Consider the following 16,566-nt stretch of genomic DNA (forward strand, 5'->3'; position numbering starts at 1 on the left):
AGCGGGATGTGCATGGTACAAAATAGGGGAGAGAAGGAGCGGGAGGGGCAAGCATAAGGGAAAATGAGTGCGGAACATGTCGGATGCGATCATACCAGCACTAAAGCACCGGATCCCATCGGAACTCCGAAGTTAAGCGTGCTTGGGCGAGAGTAGTACTAGGATGGGTGACCTCCGGGAAGTCCTCGTGTTGCATCCCTCCTTTTTGCGTCACGCGGCAACATTCATGGTGAAGTTAGGGCGATATTTTTTTGCGGGCACTCGTGCTCGGCTATAGGTGATGGGAAACGGCGGTGGGGATGGGAAAGCGGGATGTGCATGGTACAAAATAGGGGAGAGAAGGAGCGGGAGGGGCAAGCATAAGGGAAAATGAGTGCGGAACATGTCGGATGCGATCATACCAGCACTAAAGCACCGGATCCCATCGGAACTCCGAAGTTAAGCGTGCTTGGGCGAGAGTAGTACTAGGATGGGTGACCTCCTGGGAAGTCCTCGTGTTGCATCCCTCCTTTTTGCGTCACGCGGCAACATTCATGGTGAAGTTAGGGCGATATTTTTTTGCGGGCACTCGTGCTCGGCTATAGGTGATGGGAAACGGCGGTGGGGATGGGAAAGCGGGATGTGCATGGTACAAAATAGGGGAGAGAAGGAGCGGGAGGGGCAAGCATAAGGGAAAATGAGTGCAGAACATGTCGGATGCGATCATACGAGCACTAAAGCACCGGATCCCATCAGAACTCCGAAGTTAAGCGTGCTTGGGCGAGAGTAGTACTAGGATGGGTGACCTCCCGGGAAGTCCTCGTGTTGCATCCCTCCTTTTATGCGTCACGCGGCAACATTCATGCGTGAAGTTAGGGCGATACTTTTTCGCGGGCACTCGTGCTCTGGCTCATAGGTGATGGGAAACGGCGCGCTGGGGATGGGAAAGCGGGATGTGCATGGCACAACAATAGGGGAGAGATGGAGCGCGGAGGCGGCAAGCATAAGCGGAAAATGAGTGCAGCAACATGTTCGTGATGCGATCATACCACGCACTAAAGCACCGGATCCCATCGTGAACTCCGAGAGTTAAGCGTGCTTGGGCGAGAGTAGTACTAGGATGGGTGACCTCCCGGGAAGTCCTCGTGTTGCATCCCTCCTTTTTGGCGGTCACGCGGCGCAACATTCATGGTGAAGTTAGGGCGATATTTTTTTGCGGGCACTCGTGCTCGGCTATAGGTGATGGGAAACGGCGGTGTGGGGATGGGAAAGCGGGATGTGCATGGTACAAAATAGGGGAGAGAAGGAGCGGGAGGGGCAAGCATAAGGGAAAATGAGTGCAGAACATGTCTGATGCGATCATACCCGAGCACTAGAGTCACGCCGGATCCCACTCGAACTCCGAAGTTAAGCGTGCTTGGGCGAGAGTAGTACTAGGATGGGTGACCTCCTGGGAAGTCCTCGTGTTGCATCCCTCCTTTTTGCGTCACGCGGCAACATTCATGGTGAAGTTAGGGCGATATTTTTTTGCGGGCACTCGTGCTCGGCTATAGGTGATGGGAAACGGCGGTGGGGATGGGAAAGCGGGATGTGCATGGTACAAAATAGGGGAGAGAAGGAGCGGGAGGGGCAAGCATAAGGGAAAATGAGTGCAGAACATGTCGGATGCGATCATACCAGCACTAAAGCACCGGATCCCATCAGAACTCCGAAGTTAAGCGTGCTTGGGCGAGAGTAGTACTAGGATGGGTGACCTCCGCGGAAGTCCTCGTGTTGCATCCCTCCTTTTTGCGTCACGCGGCAACATTCATGGTGAAGTTAGGGCGATATTTTTTTGCGGGCACTCGTGCTCGGCTATAGGTGATGGGAAACGGCGGTGGGGATGGGAAAGCGGGATGTGCATGGTACAAAATAGGGGAGAGAAGGAGCGGGAGGGGCAAGCATAAGGGAAAATGAGTGCGGAACATGTCGGATGCGATCATACCAGCACTAAAGCACCGGATCCCATCGAACTCCGAAGTTAAGCGTGCTTGGGCGAGAGTAGTACTAGGATGGGTGACCTCCGGGAAGTCCTCGTGTTGCATCCCTCCTTTTTGCGTCACGCGGCAACATTCATGGTGAAGTTAGGGCGATATTTTTTTGCGGGCACTCGTGCTCGGCTATAGGTGATGGGAAACGGCGGTGGGGATGGGAAAGCGGGATGTGCATGGTACAAAATAGGGGAGAGAAGGAGCGGGAGGGGCAAGCATAAGGGAAAATGAGTGCAGAACATGTCGGATGCGATCATACCAAGCACTAAAGCACCGGATCCCATCAGAACTCCGAAGTTAAGCGTGCTTGGGCGAGAGTAGTACTAGGATGGGTGACCTCCTGGGAAGTCCTCGTGTTGCATCCCTCCTTTTTGCGTCACGCGGCAACATTCATGGTGAAGTTAGGGCGATATTTTTTGCGGGCACTCGTGCTCGGCTATAGGTGATGGGAAACGGCGGTGGGGATGGGAAAGCGGGATGTGCATGGTACAAAATAGGGGAGAGAAGGAGCGGGAGGGGCAAGCATAAGGGAAAATGAGTGCAGAACATGTCGGATGCGATCATACCAGCACTAAAGCACCGGATCCCATCGAACTCCGAAGTTAAGCGTGCTTGGGCGAGAGTAGTACTAGGATGGGTGACCTCCTGGGAAGTCCTCGTGTTGCATCCCTCCTTTTTGCGTCACGCGGCAACATTCATGGTGAAGTTAGGGCGATATTTTTTTGCGGGCACTCGTGCTCGGCTATAGGTGATGGGAAACGGCGGTGGGGATGGGAAAGCGGGATGTGCATGGTACAAAATAGGGGAGAGAAGGAGCGGGAGGGGCAAGCATAAGGGAAAATGAGTGCATAACATGTCGGATGCGATCATACCAGCACTAAAGCACCGGATCCCATCAGAACTCCGAAGTTAAGCGTGCTTGGGCGAGAGTAGTACTAGGATGGGTGACCTCCTGGGAAGTCCTCGTGTTGCATCCCTCCTTTTTGCGTCACGTGGCAACATTCATGGTGAAGTTAGGGCGATATTTTTTGCGGGCACTCGTGCTCGGCTATAGGTGATGGGAAACGGCGGTGGGGATGGGAAAGCGGGATGTGCATGGTACAAAATAGGGGAGAGAAGGAGCGGGAGGGGCAAGCATAAGGGAAAATGAGTGCAGAACATGTCGGATGCGATCATACCAACACTAAAGCACCGGATCCCATCAGAACTCCGAAGTTAAGCGTGCTTGGGCGAGAGTAGTACTAGGATGGGTGACCTCCTGGGAAGTCCTCGTGTTGCATCCCTCCTTTTTGCGTCACGTGGCAACATTCATGGTGAAGTTAGGGCGATATTTTTTTGCGGGCACTCGTGCTCGGCTATAGGTGATGGGAAACGGCGGTGGGGATGGGAAAGCGGGATGTGCATGGTACAAAATAGGGGAGAGAAGGAGCGGGAGGGGCAAGCATAGGGGAAAATGAGTGCAGAACATGTCGGATGCGATCATACCAGCACTAAAGCACCGGATCCCATCGGAACTCCGAAGTTAAGCGTGCTTGGGCGAGAGTAGTACTAGGATGGGTGACCTCCTGGGAAGTCCTCGTGTTGCATCCCTCCTTTTTGCGTCACGCGGCAACATTCATGGTGAAGTTAGGGCGATATTTTTTGCGGGCACTCGTGCTCGGCTATAGGTGATGGGAAACGGCGGTGGGGATGGGAAAGCGGGATGTGCATGGTACAAAATAGGGGAGAGAAGGAGCGGGAGGGGCAAGCATAAGGGAAAATGAGTGCAGAACATGTCGGATGCGATCATACCAGCACTAAAGCACCGGATCCCATCGAACTCCGAAGTTAAGCGTGCTTGGGCGAGAGTAGTACTAGGATGGGTGACCTCCTGGGAAGTCCTCGTGTTGCATCCCTCCTTTTTGCGTCACGTGGCAACATTCATGGTGAAGTTAGGGCGATATTTTTTTGCGGGCACTCGTGCTCGGCTATAGGTGATGGGAAACGGCGGTGGGGATGGGAAAGCGGGATGTGCATGGTACAAAATAGGGGAGAGAAGGAGCGGGAGGGGCAAGCATAAGGGAAAATGAGTGCAGAACATGTCGGATGCGATCATACCAGCACTAAAGCACCGGATCCCATCAGAACTCCGAAGTTAAGCGTGCTTGGGCGAGAGTAGTACTAGGATGGGTGACCTCCTGTGAAGTCCTCGTGTTGCATCCCTCCTTTTTGCGTCACGTGGCAACATTCATGGTGAAGTTAGCGCGATATTTTATTGCGGGCACTCGTGCTCGGCTATAGGTGATGGGAAACGGCGGTGGGGATGGGAAAGCGGGATGTGCATGGTACAAAATAGGGGAGAGAAGGAGCGGGAGGGGCAAGCATAGGGGAAAATGAGTGGAGAACATGTCGGATGCGATCATACCAGCACTAAAGCACCGGATCCCATCAGAACTCCGAAGTTAAGCGTGCTTGGGCGAGAGTAGTACTAGGATGGGTGACCTCCTGGGAAGTCCTCGTGTTGCATCCCTCCTTTTTGCGTCACGTGGCAACATTCATGGTGAAGTTAGGGCGATATTTTTTTGCGGGCACTCGTGCTCGGCTATAGCTAATGGGAAACGGCGGTGGGGATGGGAAAGCGGGATGTGCATGGTACAAAATAGGGGAGAGAAGGAGCGGGAGGGGCAAGCATAAGGGAAAATGAGTGCAGAACATATCGGATGCGGTCATACCAGCACTAAAGCACCGGATCCCATCAGAACTCCGAAGTTAAGCGTGCTTGGGCGAGAGTAGTTGTCACACCCCAACTTTTGCAACCATGTTTAGTTGTCCTTAGTGCAAAAATTAGGGGGAACAAAAACTTTTTCTATAAGACTAATTAGATGAATTGCCTTGATCTGCTTGTTAATATGAATTGCTTGTTTTGCTTGTAGATGAATTTGCCTTCATCTGTTGGTTGAGTTAGATAGTCTTGAGTTACTCCACCACATAAAACTCCTAGGTGAAAACCATATAGCAACACATTAACTAAAACTTTTCCATCTATGGAACCCTAAATGGACCTATCTTGGGATCATCTCTGTAATGCACTTTAGCTCACCCTATCTTCTATTCAAGTTTGAAGATCATCCACTCCTAATATATATCATTCTCCCTTCTCCTAGTCACAAACCCTAGGACCTCACAAATTTGGCTAAGTCCTAAAACTGTTATCAGGTTCCATTTTGGAGCCCTTGGATTAAGCTACCTCTTGCCATCTAAGGCAATGCATCTTGTCTTAACTCTACCTTGCCATGAGCACTTCCCAGCCATGTCCTTGCCTTTAACCAAATCTCTCTTTTACTCAATTATCCTTGCCTGTTTTGTGGCCAAGTCAACAATCTGTTTTGGCAGGCTTAAAATGTTCCAACTTTGGCAGTTGTTTCTTAAGCACCCACAACTGTTATTGATGACCTCAATGCATAGATCTCATCTATGCAACACCCTCTACAACTCCCACGTCTTGCATGTCCTCATCTACCCCCACAATTCTTATTTTTCACCTGATCTTGCACCCTATCCACTAATTCAGCACTAGATCAATTCATCCCGTTTTACCTCTTGTTTTTTTTATCCCATGTCTAATCTCCACAAAACCAAGAGAGAAGATGGTGGCTACATTATGTGGTCACCCTCTACCCTTGAGATCACTTCTCCCAAAACATTTTATTACCAAAAATCCTATTAAGGTTCTTCTCTATTTTGACCACATAACTATTTCTAGTTTTAGCAAAGCTTTTCCAATTATTTTCCCAAATAACTTCGGAAAGGTGGGTGGTACTTCATACCATCCCTATTCAACCCAAAAATATTTCTATAAAAATCGTTTCACTTTATTTTAACAAAATGTTAGTTTATGGTATTTATACCAATTCTTCCTTCCCTCTTGTTTAATTTTCAAATTTAAGAAGCATCTTCCTACATCAAACACCCCTCTCAAGTTACCCTCCTTGCTATCTTCATCTTGTCTAAAACAAGATAGAACCATGTGCCACCATGATCATCATGGGCCCTAATCTCTATATCCATCCCCATTTTCAAAGAATACTCAAATATTTTCTAAAATTCAATTAGTAGCCTAACCATCTTTAACACTACCACCCAACCCTCATGTATTGTCCATTTTGGCAAAATATGAGCCGGCCATGCCATGCACCATCTCTCTCCACCTCTCTCTCCCTCCTATCTTACTCCTCCTTGGAAACCCACGACCTGCACCCCTACCTGGCTCCCCTAGATGAGCCATAGACCACTCCACCACCTTTCCTCTTCTCCTCCTTCCCAATGCCATTGAATGGCATAGACTTTGGACAAAGGATCCTATACCTGCACTCCTGCACCCTAGCCATGTCTAGCATCTCTCCCTCGAATCCTGGAACCATTGCCCACCAAGAAAAACCAGCTGCAACCCTCTACATCGTCCTGCCCGAGCTTGCCATGGACGTGGTCACCCCGGCCATGAATGGCATCGGCGTTCCCAACCACCCTTCCCTCTCTTGACCCTTCCTATGTTACAGCCTCGCACGGCATCACATTATGACCTATCTGGTACCATAGACCCCACCCTAGCTACCTTCTCCATCAAGAACTAGCCATCGAACACCTTGAGGCCCGCGCAATGACCACCTCGGGTTGGGAGACTCGGCCTACCTTTCTCCTCGTTCTCAGCTGCACGAGAATCTACTCTGGATGCCATTCATGATGCCACCACCCAGCTGTCCATTCGCGCTCACCCGCGTGTGCCCACAACCATGTGCACCATGTCCACCATACACCGTACTCGACCTATAAAATCCCCCTCTCCGCCCCTGCAACTCCTATCTGGACGCCACTCCTCTTACTTCCCCCTCCCAGCGCTCCTCTAGACGTGCTGGAGCTTTTCCTCGCTGCTGCTCGCCGGAGGAAGAGACACCGGCATGATCACCGTGAGGGTGGCGAGACGGTGGAGCTCGCCCCCGACGCCCTTCTCCCTCCCTCTCTTCCTTAACCTGCTCACCTTATTCAGCAGCCCTAAAGTCACCCTTTTTCGCTGACCAGGTCCGCCGGAAGCGGCCACCGTCGTCGCCGGCCCAAGGGAGATGCCGGGGAGGAAACCGGCCAGACCTGCGTCGGGGAGCCGCTGCAGGAGGTCCGGGCGCACCTGGACGCGCCCCTGGGCGGCCTCGGCGCGCCACCACCCTGCCCAGCTCCGCCGCCGAGCACCGCCGTGCTCAGGTGAGCCTCCGCCCCGCCCCTGCCTTTTTTTTCTTCTGTCCGCCCGCGCGCGTGATCGCGAGGAGGGAGACGCGCCCGAGCGCTGCATGGCCACTTAGCCACGTCAGCCATGCAGGCCTGGCCCACCCGGGGCCCTTTTCTTTTTTCTTTTCTTTTTTCTTCCCTCCCCCAACCGGTATCGCTGCTGGGCCGGCCCACTTTTCAAATTCCGCGCAGCCCAGTCAGCTTCCCGCCCACTTTAATTTTTGAAATTTGCTGTTAAAATTGGATAGAAACCAGTAACACTATTTTGTGAATATCTAGAGATCTACTAATCCGAATCGAGTGAAACTAATTGCATTAGTTCACAAATTTAAATACCCTTCCAATGCCACTGACCTTGTATTTTTATGATTTTTGTACAATTTTTAATGAATTAAACATGATCACTGTATTCTGATTAGTATTTCAAATTCCTAAAATTGTAGGATTAATATTTTTGAATGAATCCAATTGTGCTAATCTTGTTTTGTTACTGTCCATTTTGGAAAAATACTAATAGTCTCTGTTTATGAAAATATGTCTCTGTTTACAAGTGTGTGTGTGTCACATGCAATTTTAGAATTAAAATCTTTTTGAATTATTCAAAACCCTTGCCATCATTTTGTTTAAAAAAAATGGTCAACCTATGTTTTATTTTTGGAAAACAAAACCTTTTTCAACTTAAACCAAGTGTTATTGTTTTGCTTAAGAATTCAAAAGGAGTAGTACCTTGGTTACTTCCTATTTTTAGTATAGTGTTTTGTAAGCAAAATACAATAGGAAAATGATGTCTTGCTTTTCCAAAAATGTTTTATGAGGCCAAAGCATTGCACTTGTATTCTTTTTGGTGTTATCTACCAGGGGATATTTAAATTATGCCATGGTGATAACCGGAGAAGCAATTGCTACTTTGTGAGGCTCTCATACTTTTATTAAGTAAAATAAAGGGGTTTTCTTTTGAAAAGTTGTTTTGAAATCACTATAAGCCCTTTTGTATGTTAGCCCTTAATAGAGTGCTTAGCTATTGATTGTTCATTGTTGATTGTTGTGTTGTTACCATGTGATTTATTGTGTTCCTTTTATATTTTCCGACGATAGATGCGAACAATTCCGGAGAAGAAGAAGAAGTGGTTCGGGCAAGGATTTTTTTTTATATTGACGGGATTCTCATATTGATGAAGTTGAAGAAGTCCAGGGACAAATAAGCCAAGGCAAGCCATCTCTTGATCTCTGAATTTTGAATCACATATTGTGGTTACTTTGTTATTATTATTGTCTCTCGATCTATCTTGTGTGTTTTCTACTTTTGTTGTTGGAGCATGCTCACCGTGAGCATGTTGAATTCTCTTTGACACCTCACCTACCATCCCCTTTAGGGAAGTGGTGGTCAACATCACGATCTTGGTGTACCCCTCTAAGTGTGATGGGTACGCCCACTTATCTTGTGTGTGTCGACCTCTTGACACCCTTCTTGCACCACTTAGAGGTATGATGGTTAGCATCATTTCCCCTTGTTGATGTTATGCATACTTACTCTCGAGTATGTTGAACTCCTTGTTGTTGTTATGCATGCTTACCCCGAGCATGTATGCCCCCTTGACCACCTATTTTACCATCTTCTTAGTGGTATGATGATCAACATCATGACCCCTTGTCGAATCCTCCTACTTATGATTGTCCCCATGTGTGCTTATCCTAAGCATGTATGATCCCCTTGACACCTCAATTATCATCTCCTTAGAGGTATGACGGCTAGTATCATGCCATTGTTATATCTTAGCTCCTACATAAAACTTTAGGTTGGGAACCCCTCAAGGTTTACCTTGTTGTAAATGTTTTCTGAAAAACCTTGGGTGAGATAACCTTACCCAAGTGTATGGTTTATGAAGGCAAAAAGGATCTTGTCAAAGATGATTGAGAAAAGGAATGTGTGTGTGACTTGGGTCTTGAGAAAAACGACACATGGTTCTTTGTATTCGCCCGGAACAACTAAACAGCGCAACCATAGCTACTCCAACGTGGGCACGGGGCTTAACTTGACGTTTGTTCTTCTTAGCATGAGGCACCGCACAACTATACAAGGGTACGGTTACCCCCGAGTCCGGGTTGTCATGGTTGGGACAATAGTATAACGGGAGGCCTTCGGGGCTGACCCGTCCGGAAGACACTATGGGTCTCCTGGCTTGGCGGTGGAGCCACGCTCTAGAGGAGGTGAGCTGCCACGGTGCCGGGGAGGTACATACTCCATAGGGTAGGACCTCGTGTTAAGTCGAATGGGCGAAAGGTTATGTCCGGGTATCCGTAGTGGCATATGTCGTTATGCGGGGATGATGCCCACACGATAGGTATCCGGATAGTTGTGGTGAAAGTGTGCAAACTCTGCAGAGTCAAAACTATTCGAATAGCCGCGTCCGCGGTCATGGACGGTTGGGATGGCCGTTACAGAGCTGTGTCGAGTTTTGGTTTGGAAAATGATTTCCAAAGGAAATGTGTGTTGGAAGTACCGGAAGGGTACGGGAAAGATGGTGTGCCGACCATGTGGAGATGGTCGAGGAAAATGAAACAAAAGAGGGTGACCCTTCCTAGTGTTTCATGTAGAGGAACTCTGCTTTAACAAAGATATAGAGACGTCATAGGACTTTCTTAGTGTCCCCTTCAACTGTGATGTGGGATGCTATATCCACAAGAGAAACTGATTCTCTTTCACATGCTATATCCACAAGAGGAACTGATTCTCTTTCACATGCTATATCCACCAGAGAAACTATTCTTCCTCTCTTGTCTTCTTTAGTTAGAATTGTTATCACCTTCTTGATGGTTTGCGAGTACAATTCAAATGTACTCACGGCTTTGTCCCTGGCTATTTACTTGGCCAGACCTGGAGGACTTCGACAGGTGAAGAAGGAGTTGACGACGTCTATGCGAGCTAGGAACGTCTTCCCAGTCAGTTGCCTGTAGGGTTAAGGCAGATGACTTGGGCTCTACGCTGCTGAAGTGATTCTGCTACTCTGATGATTAGTTAGGCCCTTCGGGGCTATTATGTAAGTAATGGTCATGAGACCTTATTGTAATTTTCTTATTCCGCTTTGTAATGGATGGTGTAATTTGATATCAGTTCGGTTATGTGTTCACGACGCACTGATCATGGGATCGTGAACTGTATACATAACAGGGTATTTCGGACAGCTAGTCCGGGGTCCCCATAGAGCTGGTATCAGAGCTATCCTGACTGTAGGAGACCTTAGTTAGCATGGACGTTAGTTAGGAAACAAATACTTGGGAAAAACTATTTACGAAACAAATTCTTTCTTTAGTCGGAAGCATAGCTTCTACTCCTCCCATCTCTTCGAAACTTCTAAATTCTTATCTCTCCGCTTTATAAAAAAGGGTTTGAAAATTCTTACTCTATTATCTCATCCACTTCAAACCTACATATTGGACGATGTCCCCAACTCAGACCGGAGACTCGAACTCAAAGATGGATCAATACCTTAAAGAGGACTTATGTATCTCCACCAGCAGCTATTGAAGATTGGATGCCGACTTAGTCATGCATATAAAGAGATAATTAGATCATGTCTTTGGTTGTCGCCAAAGCCTGTCAAGGAGCTGACCTTGTTCCTCTTTGGACTCGCGCTTTTGCAGTCGTCAAGGATCAAGTCCTCAATTTCTTGACTAGTAATTTTTAGGTTCGTCACGAGAAGTTGCCGTCTACGGAGCTCTTTAGCACATAATCCTCTGAAGACCTCACGTTCCAGAGATATTGACACCAGAAGTCTACGCAGTTTTCGCCTCTATTTCAACATCAACAACTCAACACCAGGCCTGCTTCACCACCAACTGCTTCAAAAATCCTTGTTGAAGACAATGTCAACAAGATGAAGACGCCAACATATGTGACCAGCTCCAAACCTATAGGATGGATAGGACACCCTCAATTGCTTCGATTGAGATACCCCCACGTGTTAGGTATCCCTAGATACTTAGAGTGCCATGGCTGGTTTGTTGATTGCTTGTAGTTTCCTCGTGAGCTGCCTTGAGTGTTTTTATCCGTTTGTTGTGTGTATGATTGTCTTGTTCTTTAGGTCTTAAAAACACTCTTAGTGTGATAACTCAGCATAGGAAGCCTCCCTAAGATGTTTTCACCTTCATCCACCTTATCGCTACAATACTAACTGCTAGTTACTGGATAAGCTAAGGACAGGCTCTAACTCTAACCTCGTTAATAGTCGTTTCTCAACCCCCCCCCCTCCAAAAAAAAAAAAAATAATAATCTAACCCAAACGGCTATCTACGCTGACTACTTTGAAGACCAGCTGAAGCATCTCTACTACGCCAATGAAGCAGAAGCCCCTACCTTCAAAAGTGACTCTACCTCTGCAAGAAGCCATACTAACTTTGTCTAACCTTGAAGCATAATCGCGCTAACCCCGAGGATATCTTCTTGAGACCACCCTCTAAAACACTGTCTAACAAGCTGAGAGGACAATAGCGTCAAAGCCGAGCTACATCACATGGTTCATCTGGTCCTCATCAAGTGAAGACTTCGGAAGATACCTCCAGAACTCAAGACTAGGTGCAACTTACCGCTCACCAACTGTTGTAAGTCAGCACCAACCCGCAAGCTGAAGATTGTCTTCGACGACCTCTGTTGCTGTTTCATATGGATACCAACTAGGTGTTTCATCAACTTACTAACTCGCCGCGCATCCCATATGGTTTAGTTAACACGTGAGTGCCTCTTGAAGTTGTGGTCTGCACATCGCCCTCGAAGATTCTTCAACTGAACAAGGAAGATCGATGACTTCTTCAGAAGCCCGACAGGACCGCAAGGCAGACGCTCTGAGTTTTTCCGAAGGCCCGATGAAAAATCTTAAGGGTGGAAGACTTTGTCTTCCCCTAAAAGTTGGAGCTAACCCTCAAATTTTAAATCTTTCAAAAACAACATTGGAAACGTGGGATTGCACTAGCTCCTCTCGAAGCCGTGGACTACACAACGCCCTCTGAAGATGTTCGCCTCAAGACGCGAGACTGGTGACTTCTCCAAGGAGCGCCCGACAAGACCCGTGGCTGAAGCTTACAGTTTTTAACGCCCCTCCCCGATGAACAATTTTAAGGGTGGAAGACTTTGTCTTCCACTAAATTTAAGCTAACTCTAAATATTTTTCAACCCTCCTAAGGCACCATTGAGTGCACTAAATTTCCGAAGTCGTGAGCTCCACTAGGGTCGTTAAGAAGCTACAAGGCTAACATCTGCAGGGAGTAGTCAACCTCTTCATGAAGCTCGCCATCGGCAGGAATCCATCATGTCTCTCAGAAGATGTAGTTGCGACCCTCTCAACAACGGCACGCCGACAGAAGAATGGAGTCTAACTTTAGTTACACTTTACAACCCCTCTAGTTCTACACCCAGTAATCTCGGGACGAGATTATTTTAAGGGTGGAAGATCTGTCACACCCCAACTTTTGCAACCATGTTTAGTTGTCCTTAGTGCAAAAATTAGGGGGAACAAAAACTTTTTCTATAAGACTAATTAGATGAATTGCCTTGATCTGCTTGTTAATATGAATTGCTTGTTTTGCTTGTAGATGAATTTGCCTTCGTCTGTTGGTTGAGTTAGATAGTCTTGAGTTACTCCACCACATAAAACTCCTAGGTGAAAACCATATAGCAACACATTAACTAAAACTTTTCCATCTATGGAACCCTAAATGGACCTATCTTGGGATCATCTCTCGTAATGCACTTTAGCTCACCCTATCTTCTATTCAAGTTTGAAGATCATCCACTCCTAATATATATCATTCTCCCTTCTCCTAGTCACAAACCCTAGGACCTCACAAATTTGGCTAAGTCCTAAAACTGTTATCAGGTTCCATTTTGGAGCCCCTGGATTAAGCTACCTCTTGCCATCTAAGGCAATGCATCTTGTCTTAACTATACCTTGCCATGAGCACTTCCCAGCCATGTCCTTGCCTTTAACCAAATCTCTCTTTTACTCAATTATCCTTGCCTGTTTTGTGGCCAAGTCAACAATCTGTTTTGGCAGGCTTAAAATGTTCCAACTTTAGCAGTTGATTCTTAAGCACCCACAACTGTTATTGATGACCTCAATGCATAGATCTCATCTATGCAACACCCTCTACAACTCCCACGTCTTGCATGTCCTCATCTACCCCCACAATTCTTATTTTTCACCTGATCTTGCACCCTATCCACTAATTCAGCACTAGATCAATTCATCCCGTTTTACCTCTTGTTTTTTTTATCCCATGTCTAATCTCCACAAAACCAAGAGAGAAGATGGTGGCTACATTATGTGGTCACCCTCTACCCTTGAGATCACTTCTCCCAAAACATTTTATTACCAAAAATCCTATTAAGGTTCTTCTCTATTTTGACCATATAACTATTTCTAGTTTTAGCAAAGCTTTTCCAATTATTTTCCCAAATAACTTAGGAAAGGTGGGTGGTACTTCATACCATCCCTATTCAACCCAAAAATATTTCTATAAAAATCGTTTCACTTTATTTTAACAAAATGTTAGTTTATGGTATTTATACCAATTCTTCCTTCCCTCTTGTTTAATTTTCAAATTTAAGAAGCATCTTCCTACATCAAACACCCCTCTCAAGTTACCCTCCTTGCTATCTTCATCTTGTCTAAAACAAGATAGAACCATGTGCCACCATGATCATCATGGGCCCTAATCTCTATATCCATCCCCATTTTCAAAGAATACTCAAATATTTTCTAAAATTCAATTAGTAGCCTAACCATCTTTAACACTACAACCCAACCCTCATGTATTGTCCATTTTGGCAAAATATGAGCCGGCCATGCCATGCACCATCTCTCTCCACCTCTCTCTCCCTCCTATCTTACTCCTCCTTGGAAACCCACGACCTGCACCCCTACCTGGCTCCCCTAGATGAGCCATAGACCACTCCACTACCTTTCCTCTTCTCCTCCTTCCCAATGCCATTGAATGGCATAGACTTTGGACAAAGGATCCTATACCTGCACTCCTGCACCCTAGCCATGTCTAGCATCTCTCCCTCGAATCCTGGAACCATTGCCCGCCAAGAAAAACCAGCTGCAACCCTCTACATCGTCCTGCCCGAGCTTGCCATGGACGTGGTCACCCCGGCCATGAATGGCATCGGCGTTCCCAACCACCCTTCCCTCTCTTGACCCTTCCTATGATACAGCCTCGCACGGCATCACGAGGACTTCCCAGGAGGTCACCCATCCTAGTACTACTCTCACCCAAGCACGCTTAACTTCGGAGTTCTGATGGGATCCGGTGCTTTAGTGCTGGTATGATCGCATCCGACATGTTCTGCACTCATTTTCCCTTATGCTTGCCCCTCCCGCTCCTTCTCTCCCCTATTTTGTACCATGCACATCCCGCTTTCCCATCCCCACCGCCGTTTCCCATCACCTATAGCCGAGCACGAGTGCCCGCAAAAAATATCGCCCTAACTTCACCATGAATGTTGCCGCGTGACGCAAAAAGGAGGGATGCAACACGAGGACTTCCCAGGAGGTCACCCATCCTAGTACTACTCTCGCCCAAGCACGCTTAACTTCGGAGTTCCGATGGGATCCGGTGCTTTAGTGCTGGTATGATCGCATCCGACATGTTCTGCACTCATTTTCCCTTATGCTTGCCCCTCCCGCTCCTTCTCTCCCCTATTTTGTACCTTGCACATCCCGCTTTCCCATCCCCACCGCCGTTTCCCATCACCTATAGCCGAGCACGAGTGCCCGCAAAAAAATATCGCCCTAACTTCACCATGAATGTTGCCGCGTGACGCAAAAAGGAGGGATGCAACACGAGGACTTCCCGGGAGGTCACCCATCCTAGTACTACTCTCGCCCAAGCACGCTTAACTTCGGAGTTCGATGGGATCCGGTGCTTTAGTGCTGGTATGATCGCATCCGACATGTTCCGCACTCATTTTCCCTTATGCTTGCCCCTCCCGCTCCTTCTCTCCCCTATTTTGTACCATGCACATCCCGCTTTCCCATCCCCACCGCCGTTTCCCATCACCTATAGCCGAGCACGAGTGCCCGCAAAAAAATATCGCCCTAACTTCACCATGAATGTTGCCGCGTGACGCAAAAAGGAGGGATGCAACACGAGGACTTCCCGGGAGGTCACCCATCCTAGTACTACTCTCGCCCAAGCACGCTTAACTTCGGAGTTCCGATGGGATCCGGTGCTTTAGTGCCGGTATGATCGCATCCGACATGTTCCGCACTCATTTTCCCTTATGCTTGCCCCTCCCGCTCCTTCTCTCCCCTATTTTGTACCATGCACATCCCGCTTTCCCATCCCCACCGCCGTTTCCCATCACCTATAGCCGAGCACGAGTGCCCGCAAAAAAATATCGCCCTAACTTCACGATGAATGTTGCCGCGTGACGCAAAAAGGAGGGATGCAACACAAGGACTTCCCAGGAGGTCACCCATCCTAGTACTACTCTCGCCCAAGCACGCTTAACTTCGGAGTTCTGATGGGATCCGGTGCTTTAGTGCTGGTATGATCACATCCGACATGTTTTGCACTTATTTTCCCTTATGCTTGCCCCTCCCGCTCCTTCTCTCCCCTATTTTGTACCATGCACATCCCGCTTTCCCATCCCCACCGCCGTTTCCCATCACCTATAGCCGAGCACGAGTGCCCGCAAAAAAATATCGATGAATGTTGCCGCGTGACGCAAAAAGGAGGGATGCAACACGAGGACTTCCCAGGAGGTCACCCATCCTAGTACTACTCTCGCCCAAGCACGCTTAACTTCGGAGTTCTGATGGGATCCGGTGCTTTAGTGCTGGTATGATCGCATCCGATGACGCAAAAAGGAGGGATGCAACACGAGGACTTCCCAGGAGGTCACCCATCCTAGTACTACTCTCGCCCAAGCACGCTTAACTTCGGAGTTCTGATGGGATCCGGTGCTTTAGTGCCTGGTATGATCGCATCCGACATGTTCTGCACTCATTTTCCCTTATGCTTGCCCCTCCCGCTCCTTCTCTCCCCTATTTTGTACCATGCACATCCCGCTTTCCCATCCCCACCGCCGTTTCCCATCACCTATAGCCGAGCACGAGTGCCCGCAAAAATATCGCCCTAACTTCACCATGAATGTTGCCGCGTGACGCAAAAAGGTGGGATGCAACACGAGGACTTCCCAGGAGGTCACCCATCCTAGTACTACTCTCGCCCAAGCACGCTTAACTTCGGAGTTCTGATGGGATCCGGTGCTTTAGTGCTGGTATGATCGCATCCGACATGT

The 16,566-nt window shown here is 48.0% G+C and overlaps 23 non-coding genes across 23 annotated transcripts; 15 read left to right on the forward strand and 8 right to left on the reverse strand.

Annotated features, from left to right (window-relative positions):
* Positions 1–81: 81 nt before the first annotated feature.
* On the forward strand, positions 82–199 carry LOC124679683. The gene has a single exon (XR_006995151.1). It is a non-coding gene; the product is annotated as a 5S ribosomal RNA (ribosomal RNA).
* Positions 200–387: 188 nt separating this feature from the next.
* On the forward strand, positions 388–506 carry LOC124680015. The gene has a single exon (XR_006995421.1). It is a non-coding gene; the product is annotated as a 5S ribosomal RNA (ribosomal RNA).
* A 188-nt stretch (positions 507–694) lies between these two features.
* On the forward strand, positions 695–813 carry LOC124679623. The gene has a single exon (XR_006995095.1). It is a non-coding gene; the product is annotated as a 5S ribosomal RNA (ribosomal RNA).
* Positions 814–1,014: 201 nt separating this feature from the next.
* Positions 1,015–1,136, forward strand: LOC124679764. The gene has a single exon (XR_006995226.1). It is a non-coding gene; the product is annotated as a 5S ribosomal RNA (ribosomal RNA).
* Positions 1,137–1,330: 194 nt separating this feature from the next.
* LOC124679782 lies at positions 1,331–1,454 on the forward strand. The gene has a single exon (XR_006995241.1). It is a non-coding gene; the product is annotated as a 5S ribosomal RNA (ribosomal RNA).
* A 188-nt stretch (positions 1,455–1,642) lies between these two features.
* Positions 1,643–1,761, forward strand: LOC124679612. Its single transcript, XR_006995084.1, has one exon. It is a non-coding gene; the product is annotated as a 5S ribosomal RNA (ribosomal RNA).
* Positions 1,762–1,949: 188 nt separating this feature from the next.
* Positions 1,950–2,066, forward strand: LOC124679721. Its single transcript, XR_006995186.1, has one exon. It is a non-coding gene; the product is annotated as a 5S ribosomal RNA (ribosomal RNA).
* Positions 2,067–2,254: 188 nt separating this feature from the next.
* LOC124679600 lies at positions 2,255–2,374 on the forward strand. Its single transcript, XR_006995073.1, has one exon. It is a non-coding gene; the product is annotated as a 5S ribosomal RNA (ribosomal RNA).
* A 187-nt stretch (positions 2,375–2,561) lies between these two features.
* On the forward strand, positions 2,562–2,679 carry LOC124679616. Its single transcript, XR_006995088.1, has one exon. It is a non-coding gene; the product is annotated as a 5S ribosomal RNA (ribosomal RNA).
* Positions 2,680–2,867: 188 nt separating this feature from the next.
* LOC124679658 lies at positions 2,868–2,986 on the forward strand. Its single transcript, XR_006995128.1, has one exon. It is a non-coding gene; the product is annotated as a 5S ribosomal RNA (ribosomal RNA).
* A 187-nt stretch (positions 2,987–3,173) lies between these two features.
* LOC124679591 lies at positions 3,174–3,292 on the forward strand. Its single transcript, XR_006995064.1, has one exon. It is a non-coding gene; the product is annotated as a 5S ribosomal RNA (ribosomal RNA).
* Positions 3,293–3,480: 188 nt separating this feature from the next.
* On the forward strand, positions 3,481–3,599 carry LOC124680020. The gene has a single exon (XR_006995425.1). It is a non-coding gene; the product is annotated as a 5S ribosomal RNA (ribosomal RNA).
* Positions 3,600–3,786: 187 nt separating this feature from the next.
* Positions 3,787–3,904, forward strand: LOC124679617. Its single transcript, XR_006995089.1, has one exon. It is a non-coding gene; the product is annotated as a 5S ribosomal RNA (ribosomal RNA).
* A 188-nt stretch (positions 3,905–4,092) lies between these two features.
* LOC124679545 lies at positions 4,093–4,211 on the forward strand. The gene has a single exon (XR_006995021.1). It is a non-coding gene; the product is annotated as a 5S ribosomal RNA (ribosomal RNA).
* A 188-nt stretch (positions 4,212–4,399) lies between these two features.
* Positions 4,400–4,518, forward strand: LOC124679670. The gene has a single exon (XR_006995139.1). It is a non-coding gene; the product is annotated as a 5S ribosomal RNA (ribosomal RNA).
* Positions 4,519–14,479: 9,961 nt separating this feature from the next.
* Positions 14,480–14,598, reverse strand: LOC124679757. Its single transcript, XR_006995220.1, has one exon. It is a non-coding gene; the product is annotated as a 5S ribosomal RNA (ribosomal RNA).
* A 187-nt stretch (positions 14,599–14,785) lies between these two features.
* On the reverse strand, positions 14,786–14,904 carry LOC124680025. The gene has a single exon (XR_006995429.1). It is a non-coding gene; the product is annotated as a 5S ribosomal RNA (ribosomal RNA).
* A 188-nt stretch (positions 14,905–15,092) lies between these two features.
* On the reverse strand, positions 15,093–15,210 carry LOC124679659. The gene has a single exon (XR_006995129.1). It is a non-coding gene; the product is annotated as a 5S ribosomal RNA (ribosomal RNA).
* A 188-nt stretch (positions 15,211–15,398) lies between these two features.
* On the reverse strand, positions 15,399–15,517 carry LOC124679573. Its single transcript, XR_006995047.1, has one exon. It is a non-coding gene; the product is annotated as a 5S ribosomal RNA (ribosomal RNA).
* A 188-nt stretch (positions 15,518–15,705) lies between these two features.
* On the reverse strand, positions 15,706–15,824 carry LOC124679562. The gene has a single exon (XR_006995037.1). It is a non-coding gene; the product is annotated as a 5S ribosomal RNA (ribosomal RNA).
* Positions 15,825–15,999: 175 nt separating this feature from the next.
* On the reverse strand, positions 16,000–16,118 carry LOC124679682. The gene has a single exon (XR_006995150.1). It is a non-coding gene; the product is annotated as a 5S ribosomal RNA (ribosomal RNA).
* A 16-nt stretch (positions 16,119–16,134) lies between these two features.
* On the reverse strand, positions 16,135–16,254 carry LOC124679599. Its single transcript, XR_006995072.1, has one exon. It is a non-coding gene; the product is annotated as a 5S ribosomal RNA (ribosomal RNA).
* Positions 16,255–16,440: 186 nt separating this feature from the next.
* On the reverse strand, positions 16,441–16,559 carry LOC124679695. Its single transcript, XR_006995161.1, has one exon. It is a non-coding gene; the product is annotated as a 5S ribosomal RNA (ribosomal RNA).
* Positions 16,560–16,566: the final 7 nt, after the last annotated feature.

This window comes from Lolium rigidum, chromosome 7, assembly GCF_022539505.1.
Source record: "Lolium rigidum isolate FL_2022 chromosome 7, APGP_CSIRO_Lrig_0.1, whole genome shotgun sequence".
Taxonomy (NCBI): Eukaryota; Viridiplantae; Streptophyta; class Magnoliopsida; order Poales; family Poaceae; genus Lolium; species Lolium rigidum.